The sequence below is a fragment of the Typopeltis vanoorti genome, chromosome 22, assembly GCF_054136105.1.
Source record: "Typopeltis vanoorti isolate ZY-2024b chromosome 22, IOZ_Tvanoo_1.0, whole genome shotgun sequence".
Lineage (NCBI taxonomy): Eukaryota > Metazoa > Arthropoda > Arachnida > Uropygi > Thelyphonidae > Typopeltis > Typopeltis vanoorti.
The window spans coordinates 25,815,575-25,829,160 of record NC_143570.1 but is presented as its reverse complement, the minus strand read 5'-3'; the positions used below and the strand labels follow the sequence as shown (position 1 = coordinate 25,829,160).

At 34.0% G+C, this 13,586-nt stretch overlaps 1 protein-coding gene across 1 annotated transcript in view; it reads right to left on the bottom strand.

Annotated features, from left to right (window-relative positions):
* Positions 1 to 13,586, bottom strand: part of LOC150094252 (uncharacterized) — an 84,439-nt gene that overhangs the window by 63,300 nt on the left and 7,553 nt on the right. The window lies entirely within an intron of this gene.

Sequence of the window (13,586 nt, the reverse complement as noted above, 5' to 3'; positions counted from 1 at the left end):
TGCGGGAACCACTGCATCACAGTAATGTAATTCATTAAATAATGAGTGTCAAAAAAAGAGAGAGAAAAAAAAAACGCAATTATGAAATTGAGGAAATCGTGCAGCTTAAATAATACTTCATAAATTGCATGTTAGATTGTGTACTTGACAAGGAAGAGTGAATGATGAACAATGCAAGTTGCATGATTTAATATTTCTTAGAGTGCTCGTTTGTTGAAACAATGCTTTGAAAAGTAGCACTGCATATCATGCATGATTTAATGACATTCTTTTCTTTTCTTTTTTTATTTACAAATAAGTTGCTACTATTGTCATTTTTATGTTCTCACACGAATTTCCACTTCAGAGCGAGGACTTTCTAGTAAAAGCTGAAGTGATTTTGCATGAAAAGAGATTATTATGCATATTAATATGTATAATAATCTCGATATTCTTTCTTAATAAATAATGGAAATTCCTATGGCTTACACAATTGAATATGGATTTGCTTGGACGATTTGCTTTTCTGGATAAAATCAAGCTTTCTGATTTTCTTTCTGCCCAACCTTTGAATATTGTTAGAAATAGAATATTGTTACGCTTTGAAGACTGAAGAGGCTATGAACGTGATGTGCTCATGCCATAATGGGCTCAAATATATAGATGTGAAAGTAATACCAAGAGGAGAGAAATAATCTTCGTTGGTAAAATAAATGGAAGTAAAATAAATATCAAATCTTTTTAGCTAAATGGAATTTGGCTAGAAATGATGTTTGGAATTTGACTACACAGGTGTAATATTTATTTTACTCAATAAGAACATGTATTCAGTACTTTCGAACCTACACTGTTACTGACCATAATACCAGTGTTAGAGTTTAGAGCCACGAGATTGTGGTACTCTCTCTCTCTCTCTCAAGAAAGCCTTGTTTCATTGATAGCTTGAACCCACTCAGGGGCGGCTGGTAGCTTGAAATCATGGGGGTGCTGCCACTTTCGAAATATACATACACACACTGTAAGTACAGTGTATACGTGTTTGGATAAAATATCAAAGTTATGGTAAAAATTTAAAAAAAATTAAACATGAAAAAATATTGTTTATTATCGATAAAATTATACAGTTTGGTATAATCCAAAATTACTTAAAAATAAAATCCATTATCATAACCCCAATAATGTTCTAAAATAAAAACAATAACAAATGTTACGTCTTTAATTGTAATGTCCAAACATTTAAAGAGACGGAGTAAACACGATAAGCGCTATGAACACTCTACTACTGGCGCAAACTACATATAAACAACAGTGGAACTGCGCGACGGACAGTGCCGCATTGCGCTAATAGCTCGCATCTCACTATGACGTGCATGTGCTTGCGCGCATACCAATATGACACTGTGGTAAACACAGAGCTGCTAGCGTCCTTCGCCCTCCTAAGTGCTACAAGATGGATTTTTATTATTTTTTATACAAAATAAGAGAATTGTATAGGATTGTTGATGATAAAATTAAATATTACAAGCAAATATAAATAAATTAATAAATATATTTATATATCGAGAAAAATTGGGGGTGCTGCAGTTCCGCAGTGCTTATGCACGAGCCGCCCCTGAACGCACTGTTAGCGAAGATGGAGAATGTCTACCTGTGCGTCTTCAAAAGTTAGTTAGTGCTAAAGGAGCTCTGCCTTCTCCATAAAAATAAAATACCTTAGAATATTTATATTTTATTTTATTTTTTTTTATTAATAAAGAGCGATACAGACTAACAAGAAACTTATTTTTTATGTATTTTTGTATAAATAATTCGCCTTGGCTTTGCTGTGCTCATGCTTAATTTCCCTATCGCTCTATCCTAGTTTCGGCAACACTGCAGAGATCAGGTGAGATAAATTTTCGCAAATTTCTCATTTACGAAAATGAAAAATTCGCGAAATTGAGGTTTGCCGTTTTTTTTTTTTTTTTTTTTTTTTTTTTGTTCAGCTTCAAAAATTCAGTTTTGCTTTGTGCGAACTTAGTATTAAGCACACCTGCATTGCATTTAATTTAGTACGAAAATATACAGAGAAGGGATTTTTAACATTGTAACATCATGCCACCCAAACAGACTAAAATAGGAACTGAAAGTTAATAAACATTCCCAACGCTTTTGCAGTTTCATATCTAAAGAAATCTCTCGTATCGAAGTGGGAAGTAATTCACCCTCAACCTAGCAACAACAATCACAAATCTGAATAAAGGTCACGAATTTTACGACCACCCATGTTCCTTCATTACATTCTCGAGAATAATGACCGTCTTCAGCAACGCTTATAATTCTTGTAACCTTTGAATAGCCAACTGACAACTTAAAACTTTACAGCCGCACAAAGAGAAGAATCTTCTTGGTATTATACTCCCTTCTGCTTCACTGAGTTTATACTCGTAGCAAACCTAAATTGAGGCATAATGATTTATCTTAAATGTCCTATTTTTAATTGAGCATCTTTTTTGTTGTGTTTTTTGGTGTCAAGAGGAAATTTGTCTCGAAACGCTTGTAAGGTGTGATTAAAACGCTCGTTCTTAGCATAAAGGACTTAATGGTTAATTACTTGGGTACAAAGCGGAAATCTCTGGTGTTCAAGATAGAACTAAACACACTTAATGCAAATATATCTTGCTACTCGAGCAATCTGGCTATAAATAATTGCTCTAATGATAATAGTAATATTTTCGTGTTATCGAATACAACTGTTACGATATTTTTAAAATACAGCATAATATGCTGGCATACTGTTAAAAATCAAAATCTTCTTGAGACGATAAAAAAAAAAAAAGGTTGCAGACAATTACAAAGAGACTGAAGTCCTTGTCAGTTCATTATAGGCATATAGAAAAATATAAATAAATAAATGGGAGTTATATTTTAGGTCTCGTTCAGAAAAACTAGGGCGTCTGTTAGCTTGAATGAAACTGCGAATGTTCAACTTTAGTAAGAGGTTGTTTTCATTTAAGTTTCCTTGAGTTTGTGGGTCATCACTAATGCTGAAAAAATTAAGCGAAAACGTGTTTTATACGAGAGCAGTTTTGTCTCCGCATTCATAAAGGTAGTGGGGTATGAAGGATTTGAGCACATCCCTATCTAGTAGTTGCTTGTTCTTCTAAATGTGCATGCACACACCAGTGAGTTTTGTGCTTTTCTGTATCTCTGTATATCGTACTTTTTCCCAGTAGAACATTATAAGTAATGACCTGTATGTGGATGCCATTGTCCTTCGTCTACGTAGCGTCAATGCTCATAAAAAAATATCATGAATAACTTCTAAATGTAAAACAAATTGTTGAACTATTTCGGGTTTTATTTATTGTCATTTTTGTTATACTTTTACCTTTATGTTGTTTTAGAAGAAAGTTTCGTATTTAACAATGTTGTGTACCTCATTTTGATTCTTGCTTAAGTTAATCCGAAGGGGCGATGTATTGAGTGCCATACTGAGATAGCACTGAGTGCCAGTGTGTGAACACACACACACACACACACATTTTTTTTTTAAACTACCGAAATCTGTTGACTCTATTTGGCATGATACTCTCCTGAAAATTCTATAGCGTTGTGGAACATATAGCAAAGTAATACGATTGATTCAATACTTGTACTCATCTTATGATATGATAATTGAAAGCATGAAGTAACTATAGCATCCCATCTCTTTCTAACGGAGTGTGAGTGAGACAGGACTGCAAGTTATCACCAGTGTTATATAACTGCTTCTTCGGATATGTTTATGAAAACCGGAGCAACAAGAATAGGAAAAAGAACAAACCATTTAAAGTTTGCTGACGATATTGATCTTCTATCTGAAAATAAATCAGATCTCCAAGAAATCACCACAAAGTTAGATCATACTAAAAAATATGGCTTCATCATAATTATTCAAAAATTAAGTAACAGTGACAATTATCTGTGTGTGACCACAAAGGAAATGCTGTAACAGAAACTGGGGGGGAAAAATCTTAATCTAAGTAAATTTAGAGAAGAAATTGGCGAATTCAAATATCTAGGCAATGTCTTTAATACTGATGGAAGATCAAGACCAGATAGTACAACAAAAATCGCAAAAGCGTATCTCCCCCCACACACCAAAAATAAAATAAAATAAAATCACAGTTACAAATATATTTCATCTTATTGGCACTCTTATTAATTCAGTATTCCTCTATGGAAGTGAAACTTGAATCCTCTTAAAAGAAGATGAAAAAGAGATTACTACGTTGATGTCTCTTAAAAGTACCATACGCTGATCATATCAAAAATTTAGAAGTGAGGCAAAGAATCGGTTCTTTTTTGCCGGTCAAGAGATGGGGCTTGTCTATATCAGCATATCTAATGACCTCCTAATGCAAGTTCCAGAAGAACTTTTTACATTGAAAAAGATAAACCATACAGTACTGGCCTGGTTGGCCGATGCCAATTAGAATAAGCATTCTATGTACAAATGTATATATATTTATTTGGATTGTACGTAGATGCTTTATGGTTAATAAAATATAGCCTGGTTGGCCGAGCGGTTAGCGTATCCGCTCTCCACCCAAGAGGCTGTGGGTTCGAATCCCGCCGTGGGCATGGATGTTTGTGATTGTCTTCGGAAACACTAGTGGTGACGGCGGGCGGTAGATGGCGTTGGTGTAGTTGGTGGACTGAGTGTGGAGACAGAGAGCTGTGGAGTAGGTACCCTCCCTCGATGAGTCTTTGGACCTCCCTGGAGGTATCACGTAATAATAAAACAATCTTGATATTATTTATCTTGCTTAAAATGATTATCCTTTCAGTAACATGAATGAAACTAAATATTTATAATCAACAAAAGCGAAATCAATCCCGCATTACAGAGAAAACCATTAATTTTTTTTTCTAGTTTCTGGATACTTCCTGTCTACCAATCTTTACTAAAACTTACAGTTATTTCTACATATTATGAATACTTAAAGGTTAAGGCTTGGTGATTGACAATTAAGAATTTTTGCTTGAAACTTTTTTTTTAAATTTCTTATAAACTTCAATCAAGTATTTTCATAATTCGTGCTTCAAAATTGTAATCTTATTGCTTTCCAAAATTGGTACAGCTAGTAGATTCCGAACAATTGTAGAATAACATTCATTGTGTAACAACAAACTAGAAAACGAAAATCCTCATGGGACATAGAGAGAGAAATGAAATCAAGTGTATTGCAAAATTTAAGTATCACTTTTTTCGAGGATTGAAACCTATTAAATTTATTTACTACTGCAATAAGGAAATTTTAACGTATATAAAGATGTGTAGAATACGTATAACAGCTTTGATAGTTCGCCTCTTGCTATTACGATAGTAACATCAGAAGGAAGAAAGAGCAATAAAGCGATATTTAAACCTGACTTGTGGCGCGTACGCTGCAAGTCATCACAACAGCAGTATGAGAAGGAGATATCGTATTGAGGGTCAATAAATGAATATCTATATTCTTCATATTAAAAAAATAAAGGAAAAAGAAACGAAAGTACTTCCCTATTAAGTTCGTATTAATATCATATGAATAGTTCAGATTGGTACAGTAATGGTGATTTCTGTGTCTCTTGTCTTGGGAGTCATGGGGTTGGTTGGTCAGAATTAAGGCCTAAGCAACTATAGCTATGAGGCCAGTATATGTCATCTGTTAATCGCGTGTGTTTTCCGTCCGAGTTGTTTGTTTTACTAGATAATGGTTTCACCTTGGCATCGATAGACTGAAATTTTTAATTCATTGTGGCATTGATGTTTGTAAAATTCTTTCCAGCTACGAGGACAGAAATGTGGTTTGCAAGACAGATGATATAATTAGTATTTTAGGTTCTTATATAAAGCGAACAATGATAAATTCCAATTCATTGCAGTATCGCCCAGGGAAGTACCCGTAGAGGAGATATGAGGCTAAAACAGACCTGTTACCTGTTTTCATGTATTGGAGCAGATGCTAGTTGAATATAAGAGTGAAGACAGTATAGGACAGGTGTTAATTCTGAAACTCAACTTTTAAGTACTTTTAAGAGTGGTATCATCGGCACTAGAGCTTTTGTTTTTAAGTATCTAAGTTATTTGAGATTCTTCAGACATCTTTCTGTCAAAAAAACAATATGAGACATTTAATTCGCTGTTTTTGGTATGGCAGAAAGTAATTTGCCTTGGTCGTTTATGTAGAGTTGAAGGAAAAGAATGATGCCAAAACGTCAGCTTTTTCTTTAATAGTTGTTGTTGCAGTAGTGCCTTCTGAACGAGAAAAAGGCAGAATCACAGATGAATAGAAGTTAAACGTCAATGGCCTTAGAATGGGGAAGGACTGCGACTTGTACAGAAGGCGAGTTTTCTGCATCTGACCTTTTCAAAGTCAAATTTGAATTTGTCAATGGTTGTGCTGTGTTTCAATCCAAGCTGAAAAATAAAGCTGGAGTTTACAGTATGTTGAATTTTTCTCTTGGACTGACTTGGAACACATGTTAAACCATGGCAGGAATTCTGAGTAGAGTGGGGAATAAAGGGTTTTGTTACAGCGAGGATAATTTCAGTAGCGTGCAGCAAGAGTTTAGATCAGCAGAGTGGAAGCAACAGTCTAACCAAGGAAAAGGCAAGGCAGAAGGCCTGTAGATGTATATAAAGAAAGAAGTGAATAACTATTGTTTTTCTTCATTTCTGCAAGTGACAAATCTAAATTTGCAAACTTCTAGAAGACCGTTTTTTTATTTTATTTATTTTTTATTTTTTAGTCATTAGAAATGTCGGATTTACACTTTTTTTTTTTAATTCAATTATCAGAAATTGAAAAGAAATCTGATTTCAAATATATTTAATATTGCAGTTAAACATGTGCAATTTTGTGTACTTCACAAAAAATGAAAATTCAGAAACTACAAAATTCTGAAAACCGTTTACAAGGTCATGCCGTACTAGACTAATGTAATTTACCGGTTTATGCTTTTGTGCATCCGTGTATGGATATGTGTTATTGCCTACTTATAAAAACTTGCACAGTAACCAAGTAAACAATTTTAAAGATAGATGCAAATCTTCCACTCACGTTATTATTCTGTTGTTTACCATCGGAGAAAATTGGAGCCATTCCAAGTGAAGGATGAATACACTGCATGAGGAATACAGTTATTAATAATAATAATAATATTATTATTACCGAAAAATTTCGCTCTGTTTTTGTGTTTGTATCTTCAAAACTTTTACATATTACATACGAGTTTGCTGCCAGCTTGGTTGGCTGAGTCATCATCATATCCATTCTCCAACCAAGAGGTAACAGGGATCGGAGTTGAACTCCACCTCGGATATGGATGTTTGTGAATGTCTCTAGTCTAGTCCTCAATCCGCCAACGGTACAAGAATCTAGAAAGTCAAGGAATTGAAAAACTTCCCTTTCCCATCCACCAAGAAACTTATTCAGTAAATTAGACACGCTGCCATCTTGCTGAAAAATTCCATCTTCTTCCAGTTCCGGAAAACAGACTTTCTAGTTCATCAGATAAATATCATTGCTGTAACTATGCTTTCTGCAAAAAAACAAAGAAAACAAATGCAGCAAAATACAAACAGGTCTGTTTATTAGCTGGAAAATTCTTTCGGAGAAGTTGCAGTTTTTACGCATGCAAGTGTAAACGTTTCTGTAAAACTTCACGTTCAGTTGACCTCGGTGTTTGGTAATTCCTGGCAATAACTGACCTTGCTTCGTATACAATCTTCGGGCTCCGAATAAACGTCTGTCTGATTCTGACGACATTTCCCCCCAAAATATCCTTAGTCATCCTTGTTTGCTTTGTAGATAAAATACTCTGTATCAGTAAACATTTTATCAATTTCTGAAAAAAAAAAAAATAATAATAAATAATAATAGTTAACACGATGAGCAGTTTTAAACAACACTACTTGCCACAAATGGCGATGAACGTCCATCGGATGTTTTCAGATTAGGACAACGCATTTATGATTCACAACTTTTCTTATATGCATTCTTCCTATAAGGAAGTTGTTCTTGTGTAAGACTTTGTTTTCTGATGAAAAACTGTAAAATGCGAGTAAGTAGCGAAGCGTTACTACATCTTCCTGATAGGAATAGACCGATGGGCTACGTTTATCCCCATTGTGGGAAGTGGTGTCGGTTAACACTGCACATCTTTCGTTTTTGTACTTAATTTTTTAAATAATTTTTTTAATGTTTACCTTTTATTGAATTAGGTAGGACTTAGATCGTTCTATTGCATGGAACTCTGAATACCACGTCTGCAAATAAGTATTATTTTAACGTAAGTAATCTATTTATTGTATATTCTAACAGGACTTGCGATATATCATCCACGTATAATAATAACGAGCTCGGGATGCCGCGTATCATTGCTTCTGTTGACTCTGAGTTTCTTGCATATCATAGACGTCGAATACTCATAACAGCTATTCACATCTATTCAGAGATCCCGTTAGGTCACCCAGTATTGCTTAAATTTGTCGTTTATATTCTTGTGTCGCATATGAAAGAAACAAACAGTAACAAGCTGTTGTCATATTGTACTAGAAGTCTGCGTAAAGTGAACGTCATCAAACAAGATTAATGTTCGTAGAACACCCATTTTGAGGAACTGGAAAGGTTGTGACTCTCGGGCTAGGATGTGAGAAAGAAGGAAGAGGATTGTAATCCTGTTTCCACAGCCTAATTTCAATGAGCGTAGGATGATCCACGCCTTAAAATGGCATTTAATATACGTTATAAGCCGGGAGACAAGATAGAACTTATTTGACTACCTGCTGGTCGATACTGGAATGACAACCACTTCGTGATTGTTCTCACGGTGTTGTGATAAATGTGTCTGTCAAAAAAAAAAAAAAAAAGTCTACATAACTAAGTCAAGAGGTAAACTTGTTATACATATTTCAAGGCGTGTATGAATATCAGGACTAGACTCGATCATCTGGGCACTTGCTATAATTAGCTTATGAACTGTGGAGATTGCTACAGTTAGTGCGGCCATTCAAAAAGCAATTCACAATATCGATAATCTTTCAGCTTAAAAATGTTTCTGAAAATTTAAAGATAAAAGGATTTAAATTTCTGTTTTCATCTAAACGGGATGTTCAGTCATATATGACCGAAAGCTAGCGCTTGGAAGAAACTCAGTACATTGATTTTGATTTACTTTTTAAGAAAAAATGAAAATGTCTCTTTTCTAACACATCAGAAATACTGTCAGTATTTTTCAATTCACTGTACTTTCTTTTTAATGAAAAGGTATGGCTAGAAAAATGCACTCGTTTGTTCTTCCGTGACGAATGAGAATTTTTAAGTTGACCAGTAGAAAAAAAATCAGAAGAGGAGTTTCAGTTTACGTAATGCTGATTCTGTTTCTTGTTTCTGTTAATTTTTTAGCGCAGTTGGCACATTCTTAGTTAAGCGCCTTTTACAGTAACAATTTCAATAATTGATAAAATATCTTGTCATTGGCACCGGCGCCATTTGCAACTGCCTCTTTGTTGAAGCGTTCGTGCGCCACTTTTCATAATAGAATAGACCAATGAGAGGATAGATGTTAAAAAACTTGGAAAGTCGAAAGAATTTGACTAAAATGTTTATTTCTGTATGTTGATTCTAACCTGAATGCTCAAGACGAAAGCGAAACGAATAATAATAAATAGTCATGTATCATTTTATAAAATGCATGAACATTTTTCTTCACACACACTGATAAACACACTAATACACAAATGGTTAACGTATTTACTTCAACAGTGGTAGTTTTACAGGGTTAAAATTACCTGCAATATGCAATATTAACAAAACCTTATCCCACTCCTTCTTAAAACTTATTAGAAATCAAAAAATATTAGCACAGAAAACACTGATATCTTCAAAAAATTGTCATAAAAATGCCAATTTAAAAATTACTTGAAAAATCATTAATATTGAATGGAAGCGTCGCTAGAGGAAATTTCAGTAGTATGAATATTTTTGAGTTATACGACATGACAACAATAATTTGATTCGAAGTTCATTGCTATAACTTCAAAATTTCAGGATGATTGGCATTCTTTTTTTGCCATCATTTGGATCTAAAGAATATAAGCTAAGTAAAGAATAACGAATAAGATTCTGTTGCAAACCGATTTTGCAACAGTATCTTAAACTTAACCTAGAGTTTTAGAATGACTCGCAAGGGCCTTCCAAGGACATAACATGACACAAAGATTCATCTATCATTTATGGTACACGGAGCAAAAATAAACTTTAAAAACACTTAAAAAAATAATAAATGGGAATACTTTTACTTTAAATTTAAGTAAATATCCTAAACAAACTGGAGAAGTATGGAAATCCTCGAAATACTCATGATTTAATAATTTTCTCATAAATAAAAAAGTACCAAATGCCATTTGGTTCGAAAATATGAACAAACTTAAGTATTCTGCTGTTGATTTTGAAAATGATTTTGAATATTATTATACAGTACAAGTTATTATTAAATAAGAGTCAGATTATGATTGTGTAATAATTGTTATTTATAATTGCAACGGATTAAGAACGGGATTAAAAAATTAGGCAACCTTCTTAAAGTCGTGTTTTTCACTTTATATCATTTCTCTTTATATTTAAAGCTTATTTTTTATTATGTTGTGCTGTTAACTACATGAAATCAATTATTATAAGAATTTTATTCAGATTTCTGCAGAAATTGAAATAAACTGTGTTTCGACACACTGTTCTCAAATGATTGCGAGGCCATCCTCTGCAAAATTTGCTCGCAAGACCATACTTTATTCCATTGCACTATTGCCATTACTTTGCCCACTTAAGATCTGTTGAATTTCTTGCACGGTGAATTAAGATATGCCATTCCATCGATTGTTTCTTCGTTCTTTGTTTGAGGGTCGTAATGGTCGCCTGTGACTATGTGTAACAGGAATCCCCACCCCAATTGAATTTCTGTACAGACGACTTTCCAGGTTTCTTTGTTTGGTGCTCAGCATTTTCGAAATCCACCGTGCGTAAATCATGTAGCAGAGGCCATTAATGATGGCCATCACTGTTGTTGCACATTTCGTGAGGTATGATGTAACGATCCTCCTTGATTAATGCATCAATGCGACTCTTGTTAATTCGTAGTTAATATCCGGCCGCTTCGTGGCTTATCTCCAACATCGTTTTCACAAATCTTAAAGTGATTGAACCAGCACTGTAGTTATGTAAATAGTATGGTCCCCCGTACACATTTTTAGAGGGGATATGAATTTCTATTCCGCTGCTTTTCTGCCTCGTTTGGTCGAGAAAAAAAAGGAGGCACTATTTTCGTACGGTTCCTCATACATATTTCAGGTCCACATTTTTAATTTTATCTAATGTTTACATACTGATATATTTAAGAACAATAGCATCCAATGTATCTGTACTCATTGCAGTATCGCATATTTACTGATATTTTGAATATAGCATTCTATCTAACTTATTTTGTAAAGAAATTAGAGGTATAAGTTGATATATCCTTCCCAGCTTAAGAATACCGTATAATGTACAATATTGTATCTGCATACTATTTTATTGTATACACAAATATGATGTACTTCACTTAAGAATCTAATTAAAAATCAAAATAGCATAGTCTCTATAACTCATCTTCGACAAAGCCTTTTAGTTGTAAAGACATGAGTTCGAATTTCAAACTGGCTGGGAGAATACACCCAATTTACACACAATAGTATATACTGTATATATACAATATATACTGTATAGGCAAACATTAACATTAAAATGAGTCGAACTGAAAGCTCAATGAATTTCGACGTAGCACTATCATAGGATGCAACAACAACAACACAGTTTTGGAAAATGCACTGCTAGAGCTTCCCCGATCAACTATAAGTAATGTTATTTGTGAAGTGAAAATGTTTCGAGCAACAACTGCACAATCGCGACCTGGTAGTCCATATAAAATCACATATTAGGACCTCCAAGTGCTAAAGCGCGTGGCACGAAAAAATCGGTTGAAACACTTCCTACCGAATTTTGAAATCCATCTACAGCCGACGCCAGCACCACAGTTATTCGTTGGAAACTCAAAAACATGTTTCCATGAACGCGCAGCTGCACACAAACTTAACATCGGCAGGGAAGTGGTGTAAAGCTCACTGCCATTGGACTACGGAGCAGTGAAAACGCTCTTTCGTCCGAGTGATTAATCTCGCTTCACCGTCTAGAAGTCTGGGTCTGAAATTCTCCAAGCCCAGACTAGTCCGACGGACGAGTATGGTGACTGTGAACTTTGGTGGAGGATGCATTATGATCTGGGGCTGTTTGTCATAGTTGAGACTATGCCCCCTAGTTCCAGTGAAGGAGAATCAATGTTGCGACCTATAATGACTTTTCTAGACAATGCTTTGCTTCTAACATTATGACAGTAGTTCAGTGTAGGCCCTTTCCTATATCAACACAGTCCTGATCGCAACACAATTAACACTGGGATAAATTGGAACATCGACTACGAGCCAGGACGAATCATACAACATCATGACCGATTTCATAAATGATCTTCAGAAGCATGGAAGGAAATTACTTCAACAACATAATAAAATCTAGTTAAAAACTTTCCCAGAAGATTAAAGGCACTTATATGGATCAACGCATATTAATGTTTTTCATATGAGTGGATAAGCAAACACAGGCATCCTGATATTTTCGATCAGAGTATTTAAGCATATGACTAATACCCGTTTACTAAAATTACGAAATCCAGTCTAGGCACGTCGTGGGACTTAAAGATCTAAAGGACTTAAGAATTGCCGATTATTTTATTATTAAATAGTATAAATTTTATTCTGTTAGTTCTCCATATGTGTTTTCCAATTTCAGCTTAGTTTTTTAATCATAAATAAGATATAGTATTCACGCCTTACGTTATATATATATATATATATATATTTCATTAATTTTTTTCATGTCCTATGACTGAGTAAATTCGTTGCATAAAAAATAATAAAAAAAATAAAAATAATATTTATCGAATTAAAAATAAATAAAACAGAGATCGAATTTATGTAAACAGTTTGTTATAATAATTTTTGACTATAATTTCACTCATGGATTATTAGGACATATTAACACGCAGTGGTGCACCCAGGATTTAATCTTGGGGAGGGGGGGCGAGTTGAACGGATAAAAATATTTTTAATACAATGAATTTGCATTAAAAATATTTTTATCCGTTCAACTAAAATTCGTTAAATTTCATTCATTAAATAAAATTCATTAGGTGATTATAAAAATTTATTTAAAGAATAAAATCCAGTTTTCTTTTCTTTTTACAAAGCTCTTGAATTATTTCAGTCGTGGTTACATTAATCTCTCTCTGTGTGTATATATATAATAAACCCAGTCCGTTCAATCGTGATTGTGTCATGGTAGATCTTAAATAGGTTTTTAAAAGGCGTAAGTGCTCTTTCCTTTCTACTACACTAGAGCTAATGAACTATAAATTGCCGTTGAAATTGCATAATCAGAATTAATATATCTTTTCAAGTACAGTATTCAGCTGAAAACTAAGTGGCGCCATCTACTGTTCAAAATAATACC